This window comes from Ursus arctos, unplaced genomic scaffold, assembly GCF_023065955.2.
Source record: "Ursus arctos isolate Adak ecotype North America unplaced genomic scaffold, UrsArc2.0 scaffold_19, whole genome shotgun sequence".
NCBI classification, from domain to species: domain Eukaryota; kingdom Metazoa; phylum Chordata; class Mammalia; order Carnivora; family Ursidae; genus Ursus; species Ursus arctos.
The window spans coordinates 11,050,733-11,066,858 of record NW_026622863.1 but is presented as its reverse complement, the minus strand read 5'-3'; the positions used below and the strand labels follow the sequence as shown (position 1 = coordinate 11,066,858).

Here is a 16,126-nt window from a genome sequence, read left to right as displayed (position 1 = left end):
GGACCTTCCTGTTAATGGTCGTATTCATTACTTTGTCCCTAAATCTCCCCCTTGCCCCATTAAATCATTTGGAATATAAATATTGCTTATTTACTAAACTGTGTAAATAAATGTGTGGTGACAATCAAGCTGAGGCAAAAATAAACAGCAGTTTGAGCTAAGCAATGAATTAGTCTTATGATAGTCTGAAGAGAAAAAATGATTACATTTACATGAATATATGTATGTACACACACACACACACACACACACACACAATTTATGTGTGGAAAGGATCTAATAAGTTACTTGTTAATATGAAATGGCTAGCTAATTTTGTTCCAGGCCTGTATCATTCCAACCATTTTTAACAAAGGTGATTTATGGCTCTGCCCTCCTGTCTTCCCTAGAGAACCACGAATGAAGGTTCCTGTTGCTCTACATATTAGTTTAATTAAACATTAGCAAAGGTCTAAGAAACTTTTCCAAGACTTCTATTTTGGGAGGTCCATATTAGGAAATAGAAATTTCCCAAACAAAATGCTCACTATTTTAATGCAGAAATACTTTTGAAAAATTCCAAGAAAAACTACCGAAGTCAATGTTAATTTTAACTGGAAGCTCACTTATTATCAATCGCAATGGTATGTATCTAAGTCCTTTAACAAATATATGATTTTAGAAGAAGTAAAATACAAAAAAAGTTATTTTTCCAGATTTTATAATTAAGAGAGCAGATGAAAGGCTATCTGGCCTGAACTGAACAAGGCCATTAGCAAAATATAAGATAGGTTAAATCACTTCTCTGGAACGTATCTTAGTTTCCACTTCAGACTCCAGACTAGGGAACATGTATGTACGTGTAAGTTATTAATCAGGAAAGCAATGTCTTATGCTTTTACATGGTTGTATGATTATTTATCAAGAGGAACACACAAAAAAAGAAATACAATGAAAGTTACCAAATCCAGTATGTCATCAAATATGAGGTACATCATTAGTTGATATAATGTAAAAAAAAAAAAAAATGCTGCCAGTTAAACTATGGCACTCTACCATTTCTAAGGTTTTTAGACTTAGTCTTATTCCAAAGGATTTGAATTTGAGGTACTCTGCTTGGTCCATAAAATACTTGATCGTTGTTCTGTAAGTAAATGTGAATTGCTGCCGTTACTTCAACAACAAATACTTGCTTCACTAATATTAAATTTATGCTCTGCTACTCTGTTTCTGTGCCTCCCTGCATAATCAATAACTTTTTGGTTAAATACTGAAAAATAGTGTATTTTTTTAAAAGACATTTTAGGGGCACCTGGGTGGCTCAGTCGTTAAGTGTCTGCCTTTGGCTCAGGGCGTGATCCCAGGGTCCCGGGATTGAGCCCCACATCGGGCTCCCTGCTCCACCGGGAGCCTGCTTCTTCCTCTCCCACCCCCCTGCTTGTGTTCCCTCTCTCACTGGCTGTCTCTCTCTGTCAAATAAATAAATAAAATCTTAAAAAATAAATAAATAAATAAATAAAAGACATTTTAGGGGCACCTGGGTTCAGTGCCCAACTCTTGATCTCAGCTCAGGTTGATCTCATGGTTGTGAGTTCGAGCCCTGTGTTGGGCTCTGTGCTGGGTGTGGAGCCTACTTAAAAAAAAAAAAAAAGACATTTTAAATAACAAACGTGTAGTAGTAATGTACATAGCCCAACTGCTGATGGCAATATAAATAACTATGACTAAGTATGCGTACACACAGACAAGTACTCCACGACCGCCACATGGCAGACAGATACTGACTGAGACACATCCCAATTTCAGAGATTTTTTTTTAAGATTTACTAATTTATTTGAGAGGGAGAGGGAGCGAGTGGAGGGAGAGGCAGAGAGAGAGGGAGAGAATCTCAAGCAGACTCCACACTGAGTGCAGAGCCCAACGCAGGGCTCAATCTCACAACCCTGAGATCACAACCTGAGCTGAAACCAAGAGTCAGACGCTTAACTGAGTGAGCCACCCAGGCGCTGCCCAATTTCAGAGATATTAAAAGTGGAAAAAATATGCTTCCTAGAATGATTAAAGTGACTTCTTGAATAATTAGAATGTATTACTTCAAGAATTCAGAACCTACAACTATAAAAATCTACTGCTCAACTGAATGTTGAAAGTAAATTATTGGAAGGATATGACATTAATTCATATATTTCTATTTATTGTGATTAACAGTGAACTTAAACATAAACATAAAACATTCTGAATTTATACAGATTTACTACATGCTTATACATTTATTCTTAAAAAACAGTTAAAGAATTTTTAGGAGTCTGCTCTGGAAATAAACATATGATGTATCAGAGCAGTAATATTCCGTATAGGAAAGAACTGGTATAGGCCTTGAATTTTTATACATGATGGTAGACTGTGCTAAGGCAGTGTTTCCTACGTGTATGTAACCTGAGGCTTACCTAAAATAAGGGAGAAGTAAAAATTTTAATTAAGAAAACAATTTTGCTGTTTTCTCATCCAATAAACATTTATTGATAAAGAACTTCCAGGCACTTAGATGATGAGTAATAACCGATCTTGGAAGAGGAATTTGGAAATGTAAACAGCACATTATCAATACATGTTACTTGTGCTGACTTTTAAGTCAGTACGTAAGAGGAACATCTTATGATTAAGAAAATGAATATAGATACCAACACTAAGAAGATACACATTCTGTATGTGACAAGATATTTGTAAGTAGTCGACCTCAGTTATAGAAATAGACTAAAGGCGAACTATGAAAAAATGCCCATAAAATCTCATAAAGCCATATTTTTTAACAGTTTATTCTACAATTACACAATGCTCATGTAAGTTCCACTTAAAGATCTATTGTTGTAATTCATTCTGTAAAGGAACCATTTTCTAGCTTTATGAAAATATCACGTCAATCTAATTTTAACTTGGTATTTAATCAAGCAAATACTTATGGACTGTCCATTACTGCCAAAGCAACTTTGCAGAAACTACAAAAGTTTCTGCCCTCAGGAAGTTCAGAATCTAAATGGATGAGGCAGGGGGTAATGCACAAGAAAAGCACATTATATATTGAATAAAATATGGTAATTGTGGCTTAAGAGAGGTACAAGCTCATCTATAAGATAATTTATAAAGAGAAGAGAACATACTTGGCAAGTTATTCAGGAAAAGCTTCTTGGAACAGTTCGCATTTGAGGGAGTCTTCTAAAAGGACTGGAAGGGAAGGCCAAAGACTTCAGGAATAAAGAAGTGGCAGCAAGGGAGGAAGTACGGATTTAGGGAAGGGGAGGACTACTGCAGCGGGCATGCAAACGGAGAAAAGTAAAGAGTAAAGGCAGAAATGGAAGCTGGAGCACTGCTGTAGGGACCTTATCGATCCAGCACAGTAAAATAAAAATATTTGGGGGACAGAATTCTTTCAAAGTTGAGATGAGTATTTAGAATCAAAATAAGATTACTTCTCGATCTTCATTTCTACATTTATCGATTCCAATGACATGAGGATTGTACATCAATAGAACAGAATCCCTGCCTTCCCAAAGTTCATAATCCAAAGGGGAAGAAAACACGTAAACAAGTAGAGATGTATGCCTTAGCAGAGATGCATACACAGCACGATGTGATATTAGATCACAATTAATTATTTCTGGAAAAGATGGGTAAAGGCATAGAGATGAGGCGACATTTGAACTGGGCCTTCAGAGTAAAAATAAAATCACTGAACATGTTCCCAAGCAGGATTTATATATATATAAACTTACGTTAGTGGTAAATTGACTTCCTGAATGTCTAATAGTTGCTTTTTCTCCAAGACATCTCTGTATTTTCCAAATAAATCCCTCAGTATTTTTCTACTAAATGAATTAGGCTTTCCAGTAAGCTCTACACATTGAAAGTTTCATCCCATTTAATAAAAGCAGCATCGAGCCCTACCAAATTATTCACTTTTCTATTAGTCATCTCCTCAGGATTTCTGTACAGTATTAAGTTTGTGCTACATTAATTTTTACTTTGTTTATGAGCTACCCATAGCTATTTCAAATTTACACTTGGGGAAAATTCAGCTTCAGATTCACCTCCTACAGAAGGCCTCTTCTGACTCAACTCTCTGTCTTGTAACCTGCATACTACAAATAACACTCCATTATAATAATGTATTATATTTTTCTTTTCTCTCCACTAGGCTGCATACCCTTGGAGAAAAGGAACACCATGGTCACCTTTGTATCCTAAGTATGTTGCCTAACAGTAGGCACACAATAAATTTCTGCTAAGTCAGTGAGTGACTGCATAGGAATTACAAAGAACATGATACTTAAATAAAAACAAAACAAAACAAAACATAGACCTGATGGGGTGCCTGGGTGGCACAGTGGTTAAGTGTCTGTCTTCGGCTCAGGGCGTGATCCCAGCGTTATGGGATCAAGCCCCACATCAGGCTCCTCCGCTATGAGCCTGCTTCTTCCTCTCCCACTCCCCCTGCTTGTGTTCCCTCTCTCGCTGGCTGTCTCTATCTCTGTCAAATAAATAAATAAAATCTTTAAAAAAAACAAAAACAAAAAAACATAGACCTGAGTCTTGGCTCTTCTACCTCCTAGCTGTAGGACTTTGAGAAGATCATATACTATTTGTTTTCATCTGGAAAACAAATAAAAAAAAAATAGCAACATAAACTATTAACTACAGTCCTGTCTACCTCAAAGGGGAATTATAAAGTACTAAAAAAAGGAAGCAGTAATCCCTATTAGGATAGGAAACAGGTCTTTTACAATCCCCTCACTCTCTTGCATTATTCCTAAAACTGTTAAGAGCACAGTGAGAACTCAAGAAATGCCCAGTGGTGAGGGAGGACATAGCATTTCAGGAACTACTCAAAAGTGTGGTGTAGCCAGAGCATAGTAGTAGCCAGAGATCTCGAGGCAGGCAGCAGTCACATTATCCAAGGCTTTAAATCAGCCATGTTAAGAAATCTGGACTTTATCCTAGAGGCAACAGGGAGCTATTTCACTGTTTAAAATTTCTTCTCTGGTGTTAACACTTGACTAACATTTTTACTGTGGTAAAATTATTATCACTGGTGGCTATTAACATTTGAAGTTATTTTAAGATAGCAAATAGCAACCGTCTCAATGACAGTGACCAAAACACTTAAGCTGTACCCAGAAACATTTTTTAGACTAAAATAATAATGATAGGAGATATCTGTCATTTTAAAGAATATCCTTACTTGGGCGCCTGGGTGGCTCAATCAGTTGAGTGTCTGCCTTTAGTTCGGGTCATGATCCCAAGGTCCTGGGACTGAGTCCCACATCCGGCTCCCTGCTCAGCGGGGAGTCTGCTTCTCCCTCTCCCTCTGCCCCTCCCTCTGCTTGCACTCTCATGCTCTGTCAAATAAATAAATAAAATCTTAAGAAGAAGGAGGAGGAGGAGGAGGAGGAGGAGGAGGAGGAGGAGGAAGAAGAAGAAGAAGAAGAAGAAGAAGAAGAAGATCCTTACTTGGCAAAATAAAAATCTGGCAAATCTGAATTCACCATTTCTTTGTTAAAAAAAAAAAAAAGGTCTATGAACTTCTAGAACTCCTGTTAAGGTATTCAAACTATACTTAAATACGTGTTAAAAAGTTTTTTAAAAGTTCAATTTTCCTCCTGCCTTCCTAGGCATTTACTTCGAGATTGTTTAAAATAACCTAATTATGACAACCTTCAAATTCTTGAAGACTAAGGTCTCCCCTACAGCTTCTCTTTTCAAAGCTACAAGCAAAATATTTCCATCTTATTGAAATGTGAAAAATCCTATCTAAAAAATAAAGCGATACTACAAAATTCCCTCAGATGAATAAAATTGAAAACACAACATAGCAAAACTTTTGAGATAAACCAAAAACAATGCTCTAAGAGAAACTCATAAACAACTACATTAAAAAAATTAATTGATAATCTAACTGTACACCTTAAGGAAATAAGCAAACTAAGTCCAAAGGAAGGAGAAAGAAAGAACGAATGAAGATTAGAGTGGAGATAAATGAAATAAAGAAGAGAAAGACAACAGAGGAAAATCAATGAAATTTAACACTAGTTCTCTGAAAAGATCAACAAAACTGACAAATCTTTAACTAGACTGGCTAAGAAAAGACAGAAGATCCAAATTAGTAAAAACAGAATCAAAAGGGGATATTAATATAGACTTTTACTTTACAATACAGACTTTACAAGTCTACATAAGGACTATATAAGCCCTTTTAATTTAAGAATAGTAAGTCCTTTTTATAGAAGAATATTATTATAAGAATAGTATGAGCAATTGCACACCAACAAATCGGATAAACTTAGATGAAATGGACAAGCTGTATGTCACAGAAGCTACCAAAGTTGATTAGAAAAGAAGCAGAAATCTAAATAAACCTAAAACAAATAAGATTGAATCTGTAATCAAAAACCTCCCAACAAAGAAAAGCCCTGGACCAGACGGTTTTAATTATGAATTCTACCAAATATTTAAAGAATTGACACCAATTCTTCTCAAATTCTTCCACAAAAGTGAGAAGTCAGAAGTACTCTCTAACTTATTTTGTGAACCTAACATTACCCTGATAATGAAGGCAAAGACATCACAAGGGTAAAAACCCAAAACCAAAAAAACAGAACAAGACACTAAAGACTAATATCTCTTATGAATACAGATGCAGAAATTGTCAACAAAATACTAGCAGACCAAATCCAACAGCGTATTATACATATACACATATGTACATATACAGTATATTATATGAACAAGTCGGAATTATCCTAGGCATGTAAAGGTAATTAACATACAAAAACCAATGTAATATACTGCATTAACAGAATAAAGGTAAAAGCAGAAAAAGTGTTTGACACAATCTAACACCCTTCCAACACCCTTTCATGATTAAAACACTGAATAAAATAGGAATAGAAAGAAATTTCCTCAACATGATAAAGGCCATGTATGAACAACTTAGAGCTAACATCAAACTCAATGGTAAGAGAACGAAAGCTTTTCCCCAAGATCAGGAACAAGACAAGGATGCTCACTTTCAACTCTACAATCCAATACAGTACTGAAAGATCCAGCCAGACAAAATAGGGAAGAAAAGAAAATAAAAGGCATCTAAATTAGAAAGGAAGAAGTACAATTATGTCTGTTCACAGATAACATGATCTTATACGTAGAAAACTGTAAATAACATCCACACACGCATGTGTGTGCGCAAACTGCTAGAGCTAATAAACAAATTCAGCAAAATTCTAGGATACAAATCTATGCAGAAAAATCAGTTGTATTTCTTTAAGACAGCAATCAACATTCCGAAAAGGAAATTTAAAAAAAATTCCATTTACAATAACATTAAAAAAATAAAAATTTAGGAATAAATTTAACGAAGGACATTTAAGATGTGTACACTGAAGACTGTATATCATTTTGAAGACAAAACAGTGCTAAAAGGAATTAAAGTAGATCTAAATAAATGGAAAGATATCCTGTGTACATGGATTGAAAGACTTAATGTTGTTAAGACAACAATACATCCCAAAGCAATCTACACATTCAATGCAATTCCTATCAAAATCCCAATGATTTTTTTGCATATATAGAAAAACTCATCCTAAAATTCATATGCAATTCCAAAGTACCCAGAATAGCCAAAGCAATCTTGAAAGAGAACAAAGTTGGAAGACCCACACTTCCCACTTTCAAAACTTACTATAAAATTACAATAATCAAAACAAGGTTATTGACATAAGGATAGACATATAGACCAATGGAACAGAAAGCCCAGAAATAAACCCTCACATGGTCAATTGATTTTTGACAAGGGTGCCAAAAACATTCAATGGGGAGAAAACAGTCTCTTCTACAACTGACGTTGGGAAAACTAGATAGCCACCTGCAAAAGAATATTATACCATAAAAAAAAAATCAACAGAAATAAATCAAAGATCTAAATTTAAGAGGTAAAACTGTAACACTATTAGAAGGAAACGTAGGGGCAAATCTTCATGATTTTGGACTAGCAATGGTTTCTTAAATTTAAACAAAAACGCAGGTAACGAAAGAAAAAAAAACATAAATTGGACTTCATAAAAATTAAAAAGTTGTGCACCAAAGAATACTATCAAGAGAGTAAAAAGATAACCCACAGAATGGGACAAAATATATGCAAATCATATATCTGATAAAAGTTTAATATCCAGAATTTATAAAGAACTCCTACAAACTCACTACTATAAAGATAAACAACCTAACTTACACACAAATGGTCAAAGGACTTCAATATACATTTATCCAAAGAAGATACAGGAATGGCCAATAAACAACATCAGTCATTAGGACAATGCAAATCAAAATCACAATGAGGTATCACTTCACAACTACTAAGAATATTATTTTTATTTTTATTTATTTATTTTTTTTAAAGATTTTATTTATTTATTTGACAGAGATAGAGACAGCCAGCGAGAGAGGGAACACAAGCAGGGGGAGTGGGAGAGGATGAAACAGGCTCACAGCGGAGGAGCCTGATGTGGGGCTCGATCCTGTAACGCCGGGATCACGCCCTGAGCCGAAGGCAGACAACCACTGTGCCACCCAGGCGCCCCAAGAATATTATTTTTAAAATGAAAAATAACAAGTATTTGAAAGGATGTGGAAAAACTGGCCATCTCATACATTGCTGCTGGTAATGTAAAATGGCACAGCCACTATGGAGAAGTGCAGCGGTTCCACAAAAAGTTAAACACAGAATTACCATATAACCCAGCAATTCTACTCCTATATGCTCTACACCCGAAAGAATTAAAAACAGGGACTCAAATATTTATATGCAAACGTTCATAGCAGCATTATCCACAATAGCCAAAAGTTCAAAAACAACCCAAGTGTCCATCAACAGATGAACGAACAAAATCTGGCAGACACCTAAAATGAAATGTTACCCTACTGTGAAAAGGGGATAAAGTTCTGATACATGCTACAGCGCAGGTGAACCTTGAAAACATTATGCTAAGTGTAAGTAGACACAAAAGGGAAAATACTGTATGATTCCACTTATATGAAATACCTAGAACAGGTAAATTTATAGAGATAAAAAAATTAAATACTACCAGAAACTGGGGAGAGGGCAAAATAAGGAATTATTTTTTTTTAAAGATTTTATTTATTTGACAGATAGAGACAGCCAGCGAGGAGGGAACACAGCAGGGGAGTGGGAGAGGAAGAAGCAGGCTCATAGCGGAGGAGCCTGATGTGGGGCTCGATCCCGTAACGCCGGGATCACGCCCCGAGCCGAAGGCAGACGCTTAACCGCTGTGCCACCCAGGCGCCCCAGGAATTATTTTTTAATGAGTAGTTTCGGTTTGGGGGAGTGGGAAAAAATGAAGATAGTAGTATGGTTGCACAATATTGTGAGTGGAATTAATGCCACTAAGCTGTATACATAACACATTTTTAAAAAATTAAATTTAACAATATTTTTAATTTAAAAAAAAGCCAGATATATTCCTTTCTCAAGGCCTTTGTACTTGCTACGTACATTCTTCCCTCATTTCATTCAGTTCTTTTCTCGAAAGTAACTTTCTCAATGAGGCCATTCCTGACCACCCTCTCTAAAATGTCATCAGTTCCTGTTCACCATTGAATATTCCCCTTCCCTGCTTTATTTTTCTACCTTAGTACTAGCAAACATTCTATATATTTTACATATTTATCATGTTTAAAGCCTATGCTTCCCATAAAATAAAAGTTCTGGGTCAAAAATTTTTATTTGATGTAACCCTGGTACTTATTAAACAGTATCTAAAACATAATGAATAGCAATAAATATTCATAGAATGGACAAACTTTTCTTTTTGGGTTGGGAACAGGGAATGCTATATAAGGCAGACACTGTTTTTGTCCTTTTAAAAAATCTTATGTGAATCTTTTTAAAAAATGGCAACATTGGTTATCTGGACATTGAGTTTATGGCCTATGCAAAAAATATTTTTTATTTTTAATTGTGTTAAACATAAATAACAAAAAATTTACCACCTTAACTGTTTTTAATTGTACAATTCTGTACTTTTAAGTGTATTCACACTGTGCAACCACTCTATTTTCCATCTTGCAAATTTGAAACCACACATCCATTAAACCATTAAACAATTCCTCATTTCTCCCCACCCCTGCCACCCCCAGCAACCACCATTCTACCTTCTCTTTCTATGAATTTGACTATTCTAGATACCTGATTTAAGTAGAATCATACAGTATTTGTTTGTGATCGGGTTATTTCACTGAGCATAATTTCCTCAAAATTATGTGGACAAAAATGTGTCAGAATTGTACTTCTTAATTTAAAAGGCTGAATAATATTCTGTTGTATGTATATTATGGCCTGTTTTTTCTTGTTTTTTTTTTCCCTCCAGCATTTCTCAAGTTCTTTTTGAACAAGAAGCACGATATGGTATAGAATCTACCCTTTGATAGTATATTTAGCCTTTTTTTTTTTTTTTAACAGGAAATAGAGTAAAAGATGTCTGGATAGCAAATCACAAACTGTGACCCAATTTTCAGCCCTTGACTGCTTGGAAAACTTCTAACCAGAGTACCCTGAAAGTAATTCTTTAATATGGACATCAAATATGTCTCTGCTTAATTTACTTAACAGTTACTTATAAGCCTAAGCAGACATTTTCCAAGTAGGCTAAAAGGATCCAAAAGAGAAAATTCATTACCCCAAACTATAGACTAAAACCTACTGGCATTATTTATTTTCCCCTTATCAGGAGACCAAAATTGTAATCTCTGATACTAACTGAATGTGTGACAACATATTTAGCCCTCTGGCCTTCAGTTTCCTCATCAATAACAGGTTTGGATGAGATGCTCAAAAAACTACCTTATAACTCAACATTGTACACTGTAGTTTATTTTCCATTCACATATTCATAAATATTTAAAAACTGTACAGACTTCCAAGAAAGGAATTAAAAAATATATATCTACCCCATCCAAACTAGAGATACAAGCTCCATCAGGAAAAAAAAGCTTAAAATTCTCATTAAGGGATAAATGCAAGGAAAACATAAAGTAGTGGGTCCCACACTATAAAATAAAAACTTATCTGATATTAAATTTTTAAGATACTTTTTAATTTAAAAAAGACCATGATTTTTCTCCTCTTGAAGACATCAACCATAATATTCTATATCTAAAATTCTTTTTAAAAAGTATGTGAAAGATAGTCACTGTATTTATAGTAGGAATATCCTCATTTTTAAATGTTTCAGGCTTATATGACCTTAACATTCAACATGAGTACTAGCAAAAATTAGAACCCAACAGAAATATAAACCAATTTGCAATAGTTATCCAGACAGACATCCTTCTAAATTATTCCCAACAGCTAACTAACAATTAAATCCTTAGGTCGGTCTATTAATGTACAATACACAAAATCATTACAGAAGCCCACATGATGAAAGACTTTAATGTCACATATTCCAACCTCTATATTATTTTATTAAATCCCATCCTTAACTCTGCTCTATGTATCATCGGTATGTTTTGGATTAATCTCACTGCAATATACACAACTTCAACTGTTTAACAATAAAACAGATTCACTAGTCAATTAGAAAAATATCTGGCAAATGTAAATTAGTAACTGCGTAGCTGAAGGACCACAGGTTTCTACCATCTCTCTAAACCTTGTAACCTTGAGCAGTTCTTGGAAACTCTCAGTCTGCTTTCCTCAGATAATGGTCTGTTGGCAAGGTTATTGAAGAGTTTGGAAGAATCACAATCAAAGTCCCAAAGCACAGTAAATGCTCAATAAATATGTATTTTCCTCTCACTGACCCACAGAACTAGGAATATAGATCAAGATTCTATGTTAACTTGCTCAAAAATTACTAAGACCCAAGCCTGTTTGATCTAATTGTACTTAGTTTCCAACTCATTTTTAAAATGTTTATACAAATCAATGGTGTCATCATATGCCTAAATCTGTCTTTGTCCTCCCAACATATATTCTTGCTCATTTTATTCCCTTCCTAAAGATATCAATGCCCCTCCACCCTTTTTTGCTTCTAGTCTCCCATAGGTAATCCATGCTCAACCATGCTGAAATAGTGCCTGAATTCACACACTCTCACATCTCCATTAATATGTACAATAAGTTCTCTATGCCTACAACACTGCCCCCCACCTCCCAGCTTCCTCTGTGTGATAAAGTAATGTCTTTGAGATTAAACTCAAATAATACTATCTCTAGGTAGCCTGCATGGACATGTACGTGTACACATACACACTCCTCAAACTGGTAGGCACCCATTTTTTTGTGTCTCACACCTTATACACCATATTATCATTCTTGGTCTAGTAGTACACCTACATTGTCTACTTTAGTAGATCGAATTTACTAAATCTATCTTCCCTATTAAAGATGAGTACGGACATTGGTTCTTATTCATCTCTGTATCCCTAGTATCTACTAGTACAATTCTTGGCACATAGTAAATACTCAAATGCTCTCAAGAACTCAATAATGTCTGGGGCACCTGGGTGGCTCAGTCAGTTAAGTGTCTGCCTTCCACTAAGGTCATGATCCCAGGGTCCTGGGATCGAGCCCCAGGTCGAGCTCCCTGCTCAGCGGGGAGTCTCTTCTGCTCTCTGTCTCACTATCAAATAAATAAATAAAATATTTTTAAAAATACAATAATGTCATAACATAAAACAAATCAAAATTCCTCGATCCTTAATAGTTACTCCAAAAGCTGAGATTCAAAAGCATTCTTTTAAGCAATAATCTACCATTTTGATGACTTTAAGAAAAGCTCCCACTGAACTGTCCACTTAAAAATAGTTAAAATAGGGGCGCCTGGGTGGCTGCCGGTTAATCTACTCAGGTCATGATCCCAGGGTCCTGGGATTGAGCCCCGAATCTGGCTCCCTGCTCAGTGAGAAGTCAGCTTCTCCCTCTGCCCCCTCCTTCCCCGCTTGTGCTCTCTCTCTCTCTCTCACTCACTCTCTCAAATAAATAAAATCTTAAAAAAAACTAAAATAATGTATGTTATGTATATTTTACCACAAAAAAATGCTTCCGTGATCCAATTTGAAGTTTAATTCCCAGTTATCTCCCCCCAAATCCTACTTTCATTGAGAAGTGATTCTACAAAGGGCCCTGTATAGCGTAGTACTTAAAAGTATGGGCTCTGAAAATAAGACCAGTAAAAGACTGGAATCCTGGCTTTAACACTTACTAGCTATGTAATCTTAGGCAAATCACTTAATCATTTGAAGCTCAGTTTCTTCACCTGTAAAATGGGGACTGTAACAGTACTGATCTCATAGTACTACTGTAAAATAATCCACATAAAGCACTGTGTAAAGTTTTCAATCCGTGCTCCCTGGAGCACTGGATAATCGTCAGCCACTGAAAGAGGGCTTTAGACTGCACCTTTGCCCATTTTCTCACCAATAAAAGATTTCACCCTGAATATTCAGCTTTTATATATTTTACAGATTGAACATTTGAGTAGAATTTTCAAAAAACAAAGGATTCAGGGGGTGCCTAGCTAGTTCAGTTGGTAGAGCATGCAAGTCTTGATCTCAGGGTTATAAGTCTGAGCCCCACATTGGGTGTAGAGATTACTTAAACACAGAAACTTAAAAAAGGGGGGAAAAAAAGGATTCCTTTATTTAAAAGACCTGAAAACCAGTAATGTAAACAGCACTCATTTAATGTTTATATTAACATCTCCCTCTGCAGATAGCGATTTACTAAATTCAATTACTTACTTTGTTGGCATTCACACTTAATTTAGTCTTGCTTTGCACCTCACAGAAAGGGAAATCTTTAAAACATAATCTCATCTCTACTTTTGGTAAAACATGATTGAGGATAACTAATTTTGAGCTGATACTGAAAATAGACGGTAAGTTTCCTAGCTGCTAATGAGTCAGGTCAAGCTGTCTACTTGAAGTAGTCCTGAACATCAATCATACCCCTAACCAAATTAAGTATAAATATATATATGATAAAGCCAAATAAGTTTCAATTAATATTAAAAACAGGAAATTGATTTAAATGAACAATTTTCCAAAGTTTGAAATACACTAAAAATTGAAACCCAGGTTGATTATTACCACCTAATTCTCATGGTTGTTGAACAGTTTAGAAATACACTCAGTATAGAAATACATTCAAAGCTCCTAAAATATAGGAAGCACTTAATAAATGCAGATTTTCCTCTTATACCTGTCATCTTCTTTCTGATTTCCCAAGAGTCATTCCTACTCTCCCATGACTATTAAGCTTCTCCAGACCTCTGATTCTTTTGCTAATAATAATCTCTAATGCTTCAATATCCTTGTGACCATTTTCAATTCACTCAACCCACCATACTCTATTAACAACACCAAAGTAATGTGACCTCCAGACCTCAGTCCAATTCAATTAACATTTCTGCATATTTATAATATTTGTTATATGCCTGGCACAGTATTCATACAAGGTTAATACCAACCTGTACCTTTAATGTGATCCTTGTTTTTGCTTAGAAAGTGTTTAAATTCATTTTCCTATGCTTCTAGGCTATCTCCTCAAGCCTTCAATCCTAACTTCCCTAATCTCACCCAAGGACAACTCTGCCTCTTACTTAATCTCCCAGTTGAAACTCACCAGTCATCTTTTCAGAAGCATGTATCTCTTTTTGCTTCTATCCTTTTTCTTCTAGCTGTTCTCAGAAGGGGAAGCATAACTTTATTCCAAAGATAAACCTTTCACCTCTTAATACCATTCCACCTAGCTTTTAAGTAACTTACACCCACATACATTCCAACTCTGTCTAGGATCTTTAATCATCCCCTTGCAATTACCTGCTTCCCTTCTAACTTTAGGTGGTAGGTTTCTCCTACCTTAACAAAAATGTACACACAAAATTTTGTCTATCCTTCCATTCAGTGACAAATATTGAGAATAAGTGATCAACTGCCTCCATTTTCCAAATACCCACCTGCCTGTTAACCTCTTGTATTTTACTTTCTGCCCCCATAAAATTACTGCAACTACACTTTCAAGGGTGACTAATAAAGCCCTAAGCAAATCCAAATGTTCTCTCAATCCCTATCTTTCACCACTAAGAAACACTTGCCACCACTAACAAAAGTGACAGAGGCTAAACTCAAAAATGCCATCTTCTATATGAAGCCTCCAATCATCCATGCATCTCCATCTATCATATACTATTTAGGCACTGAATGCTTAAAGAACACGGCCCATGACTTATTGATCTGTGGTACCAGTTACCAGCCTGCTTGGCCTATAACAAAAGCTGTTTAAATGTTTCCTGAACTCAGTTCAAGTAACCCCTCTGGCTTCTGGAAATTCTCTCAGCTTCTATGACACATTATCTTGGATTTTCTTTCTTATAGCTTTCCTTGCCTTTCTGATTCATTTAAAGTAGTTTAATAGACATGAGATTCTATGCAGTGACTTCATTTCTATCAAATCCATTTACTTAGCATTTCGGATTCAGTCAAATGTTGACACATCTTCCTCAACATATCTTCTAAGATGTGATTTCACATTCAAATCCTAGAGAAACTCAATTCCATTTTTCTTAGAATACTATAAATTATTAAAAACATTTTTTCTTACTACTAGAATAAAATAAAGATATAAAACTCAATTTCCCCCTACTTTAATGAAACCATATAGCATTTCATTGCCTTCCTTGAAGTCTCTGACCAAAAGCACACCAAGAAAGCAATAGCTTGGGTCCCCATATACATAATGATGCATATCCCTATTAGTAGTGGTGGGAGCTTTGGTCATCTTTGACATAACACTATTCATCTCAGGAATAATATACATCTTTATAACGCTTTCCCTCCTCTTCCCCAGGGCCTTATTTCAAAGTACCATGTACATTTCACCTAATAGTTACCAAATTCACTTTGGCTGAAAGTTTTCTCCTATCTCCTTCAAGATTTCTTTAATTAAGTTATAGATATATGCTATTTTTTCATTCTTTCCAAACCATATCCCCTACAATGCTGTACTAGTCCCTGTATGTTAAAACCAAATATTTTTAAGGATCGAGGAAAGATGGTAACTTATTTGATTATAACTTT

General features: G+C 35.3%; 1 protein-coding gene across 14 annotated transcripts in view; it reads right to left on the bottom strand.

The window, feature by feature from the left end:
* CHD9 (chromodomain helicase DNA binding protein 9) overlaps positions 1–16,126 on the bottom strand; it is a 212,483-nt gene that overhangs the window by 139,013 nt on the left and 57,344 nt on the right. The window contains exon 1 of one of the 14 annotated variants that reach the window (XM_057314081.1): positions 5,217–5,368. The exons of 11 other annotated variants lie outside the window; for them this stretch is intronic. The gene's annotated coding sequence lies outside the window, so the exon portion shown is untranslated. Of the gene's footprint in view, positions 1–1,516; positions 2,005–3,138; positions 4,491–5,216; positions 5,369–16,126 lie in introns of those variants that run through there. 2 more of the 14 variants (XM_048224066.2, XM_048224065.2) reach the window with 2 other exon arrangements.